Raw genomic sequence first — 11,173 nt, 5'->3', positions numbered from 1 at the left:
GCACAAGGACTAGGCTGGCCAGCAACTCTGGAAAGAACACTTCCATGATGAAGCCGGCTGCCAGTAGCCGGGCTATCTCTTCTCCAATGACTCTTCTCTTCTCTTCTGACAGGCGGCGCAAGGGATGCCTGACTGGCTTGGCATTGGACCGGACATGTAACTTGTGCTCGGCGAAATCCGTCGGAACACCCGGCATGTCTTTAGGTGACCATGCAAAGATGTCCCGATTCTCACGGAGGAAATCGACGAGCTCGCCTTCCTATTTGCTGTCAAGGTTTGCACCTATGACAACGTACCTCTCCGGGTGCTCTGGGTCCAAGGGTATCTTCTTTGTCTCTTTGGCCGGCTTGAACGAGCCCTCGGCTTCTGACTCCTTGGGGTTGGGTGACATTTCCGCCTGCTTGCCTGCCATTGCCACAACTCGGTCAAGGAGCCGCTTCTCGGCCGCGATCACAACAGACTCGGCCAGCCGGCTGCTATCTGCTGCGCAAGTGGACGACTTCTTGTAATCCCCTACTATGGTCAGAATTCCCTTGGAACTCGGCATCTTCATCTTGAGGTAAGCGTAGTGGGGGACCGCCATGAACTTGGCCAGAGTAGGCTGGCCAAGTAGCATATGGTATGGGCTCTCAAGGTCCACCACCTCAAACCAGACTGGCTCTCGGCGGAAGTGATCTTTGTCTCCAAAGAGGATGTCTATCTGGATCTTGCCGATTGGTGAGCAGGAAAGGCCAGGAACTATGCCATGGAATACAGTCCGGCTGGGCTGATGCTGCCTTTGTTTGATTCCTAACTTCTCCATGGTATCCTTGTACCGGATGTAGATGTTGCTGCCGCCATCTATCAGAACTCAGGAAAAACGAGCGGCTCGTCTCTCTGTGGCAAAAGTGGCATCCAGAACCAGGGCATAGGAGCCGGGATTGGGCATTACTTCCGGGTGGTCGGCTCTGCTCCAGCTGATGGGCTTCTCGGATCAATGCATGAACTCGGGGGTCTCTGATGCCACCGCATTCACTTCTTGCTGTCGTTGCCGTCTGCTCTGCTTATCGTTGGCCACGCTGGTGAACACAACATAAGCTCCGTACTCTTCAGGATACTCGTCTTGTATGGCTCCGACTGGTCGAATCGCCGGCTGCTGGGGGGAGGAGGAGGCGGCTGCCCAGCAGGCGGAGGGGGCAGAAGGCCGTCACCCTTGGCGATCCTGGTGAGCCAATGGCACTTTCAAGTGGTGTGGTTGGGAGGCTTCGCACCACTGTGGAACTTGCAGGGCGCATCAAGGGTCTGCTCATATGAGAAAGCGGGCAGCCAATTGGGCTTGTCGCCCTTCTGGCGCTTGGATAGAGGCTTCCCTTCCGGCTGCTGGTATTCGACTGTCGCCACCTGCCGGCTTGTAGAAGCCGACTGCGTGGCCTTGCGTTTGTTGTTTTTGGGTTGCTGACGCCGACTGGTGTCACTAGCCGGGGCCCGGGGAGCTGGAGGAGCCACTTTCCCAGACGCATCAACTTGGATCTCTGCCTTCATGTAGGAGTCGGCCGTGGCATATTTATCTGCTATGATCAGCAGCTCGTCGAGGATCGCCAGCTCATCGCAGAGAAGCCTGTGCTTGAGAAGGGTGCCCTCTCAGCACCCGGCGATGAAGTACTCGATGGCCTGCACCTCGTGCACACCTTCGCAAGAGTTGCGGAGCTCGGCCCAGCGCCTGAGGTAGTCACGAGTCAACTCGTTGGGGCCTTGGACACACAAGGAGAGCTGCCGAGGCTTGGGCGGCCGCTTGTATGTGCTAGTGAAGTTGCGGATGAAGGCTTTGGTGAAATCGATCCAGCTGTTGATGCTGCAGGGCTTCAGGTTGTTCAGCCATGTCCAGGCCGTGCCCTGGAGCATGAGCGGAACATACTTCACGGCAACGCGCTTGTTGCCGTTCGCGATGCTGACGGTCGTGGAGTAGTCGACCAGCCAGTCATCCGGCTTCACGGAGCCGGTGTACTTGGGCGTGTCTCTTGGGAGCGTGAACCCTTTGGGGAAGGGCTCGTCTCGAATGCGGGGGCCAAAACAAGGCGGACCCAGCTCATCTTCTTCTTCTAGCGCTAGGGATCGGTGGAGACGGTCGATCCGGTGGCGGGCATCGTTCTCTCCGACTCCTTCTCAGCGGCCAAGGCAGTCGCTGAGTGTCGGGTGTTCAACAGGCGGCGGGGAGACGCGCCTTTCCCGGCGAGGGGGAGGAGGCGGACAGTCATCCCATCGTTCTACTGCTCTTGGGCGGCCGTCTTGGTCGCGCTCGATGGTGAGGCGAGTCCGGCTGCGGCTGGTGGCCGGCTCCTTGTCTCTTCTTCCGCGGACGCCACCAGTCGGTGTCCAGGATGTCGCGCCTTGATCTCGGCAGGGAGGTGGATCGTCATTCTGCCGATTGGGGGCCTCAGTACGGCAGCTGGCCTCGTGCTGCTCAGCAGCCGCGTCGAGGAGTCGCTGGAGGCGCTCCGCCATCTGGCAACGCTCTTCGCCCTCAAACTTGTCCAGCTCTTCTGCTGTCGCCTGGGAAGCTCGTATGTTTTCTGCTGGCGTGGCGTAGACGGGGCGATCTACCCCGAATAGGCTTCCGATGGCCGCGCCGCGTTGCTGGACCGTGCCAATGCGGCTAGGCCCACCAGGAGCCGGCATGCCACCCACAGCGCGGTCCATCTCGCGCTGGTAGGCCTCGGACAGGCATCTCAGGTTGGCCAGCTTCTTGGCACTCTCGACTAGCTGGGTGCGCCGTGCTTCTAGCATCTCGGCGTCGGCGTCCTCTGGAATGGGCGCCGTCAGGTCTTGCAGTGCCGCATCGAGCGGGTCATGAGCACCTCCGCCAGAGTGATCGCTGTGACCGATGACAAGCACCTCCATGAAGGTACTTCTGCCGCTCTACGCGCGAGGAGGCGGCTCATCGTAGACCACCACGTTGGTGGGGAACGCGTCAAGCGACGCAGTGTCGGAGTCGACGAGCATCGGGTCGGTGGAGCCTATAGACTCCAAGTCCACAGCAGGCTCGCTGGTGACGTGGAGCTGATCGAGGAGGCTCGCGAGGTGGCTCTCAGGGCCTTCGGTGCCCGCGTTAGATGCGGGCTCGCCGGAGAGGCGAACCTCGGCAACAAGAGCGGCGAGGCGGCTCGCCGCGCAGGCGACCTCCGCGCCATGCAGCGTGTCAGCGCTGACTCCGTCTGGCGTGACAGGTTGGCTGCGCTCGCTAGGGAGGAAAAGGGTTCCCGTCCAGAACAGGTCTCCGGACGACGGTGCACTGAGGGAGTCCTAGATTAGGGGGTCCTCGGACAGCCGGACTATATCCTTTGGCCGGACTGTTGGACTATGAAGATACAAGATTGAAGACTTCGTCCCGTGTCCGGATGGGACTCTCCTTGGCGTGTAAGGCAAGCTTGGCAATACGGATATGTAGATCTCCTCCCTTGTAACCGACTCTGTGCAACCCTAGCCCCCTCCGGTGTCTATATAAACCGGAGGGTTTTAGTCCGTAGAACAACAACAATCATACCATAGGCTAGCTTCTAGGGTTTAGCCTCTATGATCTCGTGGTAGATCAACTCTTGTAATACTCATATCATCAAGATCAATCAAGCAGGAAGTAGGTTATTACCTCCATCGAGAGGGCCCGAAACTGGGTAAACATTGTGTCCCCCGCCTCCTGTTACCATCCGCCTTAGACGCACAATTTGGGACCCCCTACCCGAGATCCGCCGGTTTTGACACCGACATTGGTGCTTTCATTGAGAGTTCCACTGTGCCGTCATCATAAGGCTGGATGGCTTGCCTTGTTGTCAAGGACAACATCACCTTTGGGGGAGCCCTGGCTGTAGGCCAAACTCTCCGACTAGGCGGTTTCGTCATGACCGCCTGCTCGGCCGCTACACCGACAATGACTTCTCGGGTCATCGAAAACAGCCTCCACATCGGCTCGGGACTCGCCGAGCAGTTGGATCCAATAGAGCTCTCTTCCTTGAACGAGCTCTCGGATCGCATCGCCGCTACGGACTATGATCAGATCGGGCTTAAACCCGACCAAAGGGAGATTAACTCCCCGCCGGTCACCCATTATATAGCGGTAGTGGAGGAGCAATGCGGCGAATCTTCCTCTATCTTGAGGACAAACTATGTCCGGATTCCCGAGCTCTTCGAGCCGGATACCCGTCTACGGGAGGACATCACCCAAACCCTGAACCTAGAATCAGGCAGCGGGCCAGACCTATTGGGCAACATCCCGGAGCCCGAACTGCCAAGATCGGAAGCTCCTCCGCCCCTGGGTCTCAGATCGGGTCAAGGTTCAGACTTAAATCCGCCCACCCACCCAGATATAAACGATCTTTCCCACATTAGACAAGAGCCCCAGGAGACAGTACACCACTATTGGGCCAAATTCCTCCTTGTAATGAACAAGGCTAAGGACTGTCGTGAGGAAGACGCAATTTCATTCTTTTGCAATAATTGCACGGACAAGGGAATGCTCAACGCCATAAGTCGCCGTGACATAGCACACTTCGCTGACTTCGCGGCCATAGTACAGACGTACTATGCGATGGAAAGCGCGTGGAAAACCCAAACAAAATTTTGGGATCCTCCGGCTCTGACAAAACCCCCAGTCCGAACTAAAAGGGTGCACTCTCGTAAGTTGCTCGACCCAATTACAAAGAAGCAAAAGCCCACTATAGGGCGTGGAACCGTATTGGAGGGATGGCTTAATGGGTCATGCAAAATTCACAGTACAGCGGATACCATACCAACACATAGCCTTAGAGCATGTTGGGTACTCCGGCAGGTGGCCAAGAGCGGTGAGGATCTCCTCATTAACAATACCGCAGAGCACCATCCCGTGGAGAACAACAATACAGTCACTACAAGAAATATGTTAACTAGTGACCTTCTGTCAGTGACCCTGGAAGAATTGGTCATAGATCTATGACCATTTCAGACCAATTGGTCAAAAGCTGTTCGGGGGGCTCCAAACCCTAAACTATAACGACCATTTTGGTCAGAAAGGTCGTAATTTCCTTACACGAAATGGTCATAAAGCAGATAGCACTAGTCCGTTGCCTTATTTCTAGCTGATGACGACCAATATAGATGGTCATAACCTTGTAAATTGTGGTGGGTTGCTATGACTAGGTGCCACCTCATCAGTTTTGCCTATGTGTCATGTCCATGTGGCAATTTTGTTGCCCCAGGTTGTGAAGCAACCTATATTTCTGTCATTCCCAAAATTCCCAAAAAAATCTCATAAATTCTTTGGGTCATATCTTCGTCAAATATGTAAAAAAACCTTCCTTTTCTAGTTCAAAAATAATTCAACAATATTCATTTTCCTATTCTGTTCAGAACAACACTTTGTGAAGGAAGTACCACTTTGGCATGTCCAAATAGTATCCATTTTCTACGGTGCTTTCCTCTGCCCAAATAACCATCCTCCACCAAATGCCAGCTCAATCCATTCATTATTTTGAGCCCAGCTTCAACATTCGTATTTGTATCCAGTGTGGTACTTTGCAAAGCAAGTACCACCTAGGCTCCTCCTTTTGAGCTGAAAATTTGTGAAGACGGTCTTCTTAGTAACTGATCATCCTCAGCCAAAACTCACGCCCATTAGCTATGTACATTTCCCGTACCGCTAATCAAACACTTGGCTGCAAATTCATGTTTGTGCATCGATCGGTCTCCTCGTGGGAATCTTATGTTGTAATTTTCTTCCTAGCACCTACCTGGTGACTGCCCAACCCACTAGACATGCCTAGGCCGCCCAGAACACATGGCAACGCCACGGTCACGCGGTGACCACGCGGCGGGCATGCGAGTTTACGCGCTCTAGAGTTGGGGCTCTCGGCCACCACCCAATCCTCGACGTATTGCCACCAAACCATGTATTTCTGATTATATAGGTACATATGTAGCTAGAAATGATTCTTGGAAAAAATAAATAGCAAACTATGAGGCAGTTGCAGTTCAAATTTGACCCGCTTCCAACTGAATTGGTGGAAATTTGTCTTTTTCACGAGAGGTGGATCAAAACTTTTTACACCCAACCATTTTGTCAATTGTGCATTAAATATGTCCTAATATTTTATAAAATTTATTTGGTCCAATTTTGCAACAATTATTTGGGAGGTCTTTCACAAATAAACCTACTTTTGGGCACTCAAAAAATGGAAAATGGTTTTTTCGTCCAAAGAAAATGAAAACTTCCTTAGGCAACATTGTTTGCCATTCGAATATGCAACCCTGTGCACAATATGAGATCATTTGAACAAACTATGCCATGAATGTGGCCATAAGATTGATCATTTGGCTTGAAAGCCATCGATCTCCACACGTGATAGCTCGTTTCTGAGAACACTTTTTTAAAATAATTGCCGTATTACAAGTTTGTTATTTTTCCTGGGTACTTGGCCACATATAATGACACAATGCGAAGGTTTCCCAATTATTTGATTTTTTTTGAATTTTTTATGCCCGTTTCAAAATGCGGTCAAAACGGCGGGAATGATCGTTCCTAGCTAGTGGTTGAATCTTGGAATTTTTTTGGTGTTTCTCTGATTAAATAGATACTTATGTACCTAGAAATGATTTTTGGAAAAAAATAAATAGCAAACTACAAGGCAGCTACAGTTCAAATTTGACTCGCTTCCATCTGAATCAGCGAAAATTTGTCTTTTTCACGAGAGGTGGATCAAAACTTTTTACACCCAACCATTTGGTCAATTGTGCATTAAATATGTCCTAGTATTTTAGAAAATTGATTTGGTACAATTTTGCAACAATTATTTGGGAGGTCCTTCACAAAAAAAACCTCCTTTTGGACACTCGAAAAATGGAAAATGGTTTTTTCGTCCAAAGAAAATGAAAACTTCCTTAGGCAACATTGTTTGCCATTCCAATATGCACCCATGTGCACAATATGAGATCATTTGAACAAACTATGCCATGAATGTGGCCATAAGATTGATTATTTGCCTTGAAAGCCATTGATCTCCACACGTGATAGCTCATTTCTGAGAACACTTTTTTAAAATAATTGCCGTATTACATGTTACTTTTCCTGGGAACTTGGCCACATATAATGAGACAATGCGAAGGTTTCCCAATTTTTTGATTTTTGTTTTGAAATTTTTATGCCCGTTTCAAAATGCGGTCAAAACGGTGGGAATGACCGTTCCTAGCTAGTGGTTGAATCTTGGATTTTTTTGGTGTTTCTCTGATTAAATAGATACTTATGTACCTAGAAATGATTTTTGGAAAAAATAAATAGAAAACTACAAGACAGCTACAGTTCAAATTTGACCCGCTTCCACCTGAATCGGCGGAAATTTGTCTTTTTCACGAGAGGTGGATCAAAACTTTTTACACCCAACCATTTGGTCAATTGTGCATTAAACATGTCCTAGTATTTTAGAAAATTGATTTGGTCCAATTTTGCAACAATTATTTGGGAGGTCCTTCACAAAAAAAACTACCTTTTGGGCACTCGAAAAATGGAAAATGTTTTTTCGTCCAAAGAAAATGAAAACTTCCTTAGGCAACATTGTTTGCCATTCCAATATGCACCCTTGTGCACAATATGAGATCATTTTAACAAACTGTGCCATGAATGTGGCCATAAGATTGATCATTTGGCTTGAAAGCCATGAATCTTCACGCATGATAGCTCGTTTCTGAGAACACTTTTTTAAAATAATTGCCGTATTAGAAGTTTATTATTTTTCCTGGAACTTCGTCACATATGATGACACAATGCGAAGGTTTTCCAATTTTTTGATTTTTTTGAAATTTTTATGTCTGTTTCAAAATGCGGTCAAAACGGCGGGCTTGACCGTTCCTAGCTAGTTGTTGAATCTTGAAAACCTTTCGATGTTTCTCTTATTAAATAGATAGTTATGAACCTAGAAATAATTTTTGGAAAAAATAAAGAGCAAACTATGAGGCAGCTACAGTTCAAATTTGACCCGCTTCCACCTGAATCGACGGAAATTTGTCTTTTTCACCAAAGGTGGATCAAGGCTTTTGACACCCAACCATTGTGTCGATTGTGCATTAAACATGTCCTAGTATTTTAGAAAATTGATTTGGTACAATTTTGCAACAATTATTTGGGAGGTCCTTCACAAAAAAACCACCTTTTGGGCACTCGAAAAATGGAAAATGTTTTTTCGTCCAAAGAAAATGAAAACTTCCTTAGGCAACATTGTTTGCCATTCCAATATGCACCCTTGTGCACAATATGAGATCATTTTAACAAACTATGCCATGAATGTGGTCATAAGATTGATCATTTGGCTTGAAAGCCATGAATCTTCACGCATGATTGCTCGTTTCTGAGAACACTTTTTTAAAATAATTGTCGTATTAGAAGTTTATTATTTTTCCTGGAAACTTGGTCACATATGATGACACAATGCGAAGGTTTTCCAATTTTTTGATTTTTTTGAAATTTTTATGTCTGTTTCAAAATGCGGTCAAAACGGCGGGCTTGACCGTTCCTAGCTAGTTGTTGAATCTTGGAAACCTTTTGATGTTTCTCTTATTAAATAGATAGTTGTGAACCTAGAATAATTTTTGGAAAGAATAAAGAGCAAACTATGAGGCAGCTACAGTTCAAATTTGACGCGCTTCCAGCTGAATCGACGGAAATTCGTCTTTTTCACCAGAGGTGGATCAAGGCTTTTGACACCCAACCATTGTGTCAATTGTGCATTAAACATTTCCTAGTATTTTATAAAATTGATTTGGTCCATTTTTACAACATTTATTTGGTAGGTCCTTCACAAAAAAACCTCATTTGGGGCACTCGAAAAATGGAAAATGAATTTTTAATCAACCACGACCAATTTTTTAGTCAACTACGACCAATTTAGATGGTCATGACATCGTCCCCGTGTGCTGCATTTTGATTGGTCTATGGGAGTTTCACGCGGATCGTGGATGGAACACTGTCGGATGCTCGCGGATCCAATGGCAGTCCTCACCCAAGCCCACCTAAGCCGAAACCCTAGTCCTCGTGGACATTTTCCATCCACCCCCGCCTCCTTTCTTTCTCCCCTCGCTCTCTTCTCCGTCCACGCATGCCTCCCCTCTCCTCCTCCCCTCCCCGCTCCCTCCCATGGTGAACCCTGTCGCCTCCCCTCTCCTCCTCTCCTCCCCGCTCTCCTTCCCGGCCCCGCCCTTCCCGCCCCGCCGCCTCACCACCCCCACCACCACCACGGCCTCCACCACCAATCCGCCATGCCGCCCTCGCTCCGCCTGCTGGCCCTCACCCTCCCGCCCGCCGCGCCGCAGCCACCGCCGGGGTCGGCGGCGGAGCCGCAGGAGGACGACGCCAAGTGCCTCCGCGGCGTTAAGAGAGACCTCAAGGACCCCGAGGGTCACCTCTCATCGTGGACTAGCAACACCTCGGCGGGTGTTGTCTGTGACTTCTCCCGCGATCTCCTGCTGGAACCCGCAGGAGTCGCGCATCCTTGCCGTCTCCCTCTCCGGCTTCGGCCTCCAGGGCAGAATCCCGCCCGTGCTCCAGTACTGCCGCTCCGCCAACACGGTCGACCTCTCCTCCAACACGCTCGAGGGCCAGATACCCCCCACGCTCTGCGACTAGATCCCCTTCGTCGTCAACCTCGACCTCTCCAGCAACGGCCTCATCGGCCCGCTCCCCTCCGAGCTCGCCAACTGCCGCTTCCTCATCTCGCTCAAGCTCAGCGACACCGCCTTCTCTGGCCAGATCCCCGCCTCCCTCACGCGCCTTGCTGCTCAACAGGTTCGTCCCTGCGTTTTCTCCCCACTTTGCTCTGCCTGGCTCCCAGGCTGGCCTGCCACTCCAGTCCAGAGTAGGAGTAGCTCTTGTTCGAGATCTGATCTACTAGAACTCAATTGCTCCCCTGTTTTGCTGTGGTCGTATGCTCTGTGGTAACTCATGTGTGTTGCATACCTGCAGATTAGGACCAAAATTTGAGCAGTTTTAGTCGTGCAGATTATAACTGAATTATGCCCTGCTTTGTTGTAGTTGTATGCTTTTGATCCTGAATGCCACCTGCTGCCGTAGTTTCTGCATATTGAGGACTGCATGAAGGTCTACTTCTGTGTGTCTATTCCTGCAACTATTTTATTAGCTCCTTGCTCATCTCTGACACCATATGTTGTGCATGCAATCAGGGGAGTTCTTGCTCCGCTCGGAAGGAGCTGTCGTTGCTATGGAAGCCTCTGACCTCTTCTTCTACTACCTATTGCTGCTACTGCTGGGTCTCTCCAGCTACAGGGTGGGTAATCCATCTATGTTTATTTGCTATGGTCTGAACTCTGTTTCTCCGCAGGCCCTGAATCTCTCATTGTCTTGGTTGTTGCTTACTACAGGGAATCCACTATTGTTGACAGACGATGAAGGGCTTCTTACGGGCTGCTGCTCTAATGGAAGGTACATGGCAAGCATGCTTCAATATGCTACACTTTGCTAGCTATTGACATGCATCCTTCAAGATGCACCTCTAGCTCTAAGGATAATTAATGTTCCTGCATGGATAGCTGACTGTTTAGGGAATTTCTGTGACGATGATGAAGTCGTGCTGGGCAGAGGATGTGAAACATTTAGACTGCTGCCGCCTTTCCGGTCTCTGATGATCTAAAATCGAGCTTTTTTAAAACTGATGCCTAGCATGCCATCAACGTGTTTTTGCTCCTCATCTAGAGATGCACCTCTGTGTGTCGGTGTGATATAATGTAGAGGAGTTGCATGTGAATCGTTTGTCAACTGAGCATATGGTGTTACAAGGAGATGCTACTAAGATTTTTCATCGTTGAAGTATCTTAAACTGAGCTTTTAAAAACTGATGCTTGGTTGATCTAGTTCTAGGTGGGTGAGAGTCTACTGTTGTTGGTGCTGTGTAGTCATTTCTTTTTACGTCTTTGAAGGATAAAAAATATGAACATTTCTCCGGCAAATGTCTGAAGTAGTTGCTGCTGTGTAGTCATCGGTTGGACCTATGCATTTCATCACAATTCAGATATAGCTTGGAGTATACTTCTGAACAGAATGAAACATTTCTCTTTCTTTTATCTGTCTTCAATTCTTTGATTGAACGGCTCTCTTGAACACATGTATGCTAGTGTGGTGATGGTTAAACAACTACAGTAGATTGGTGTTTTTTTGCATTTTTGCAAT

At 49.1% G+C, this 11,173-nt stretch overlaps 1 pseudogene; it reads left to right on the top strand.

Annotated features, from left to right (window-relative positions):
• Positions 1–9,249: 9,249 nt before the first annotated feature.
• Positions 9,250–10,060, top strand: LOC123142470 (inactive LRR receptor-like serine/threonine-protein kinase BIR2; annotated as a pseudogene).
• The last annotated feature ends 1,113 nt before the right edge of the window (positions 10,061–11,173 follow it).

The sequence above is a fragment of the Triticum aestivum genome, chromosome 6D (genome assembly GCF_018294505.1).
Source record: "Triticum aestivum cultivar Chinese Spring chromosome 6D, IWGSC CS RefSeq v2.1, whole genome shotgun sequence".
NCBI lineage: Eukaryota > Viridiplantae > Streptophyta > Magnoliopsida > Poales > Poaceae > Triticum > Triticum aestivum.
The sequence above is the reverse complement of the archived record's forward strand: the minus strand, read 5'-3'. Positions and strand labels throughout refer to the sequence as shown.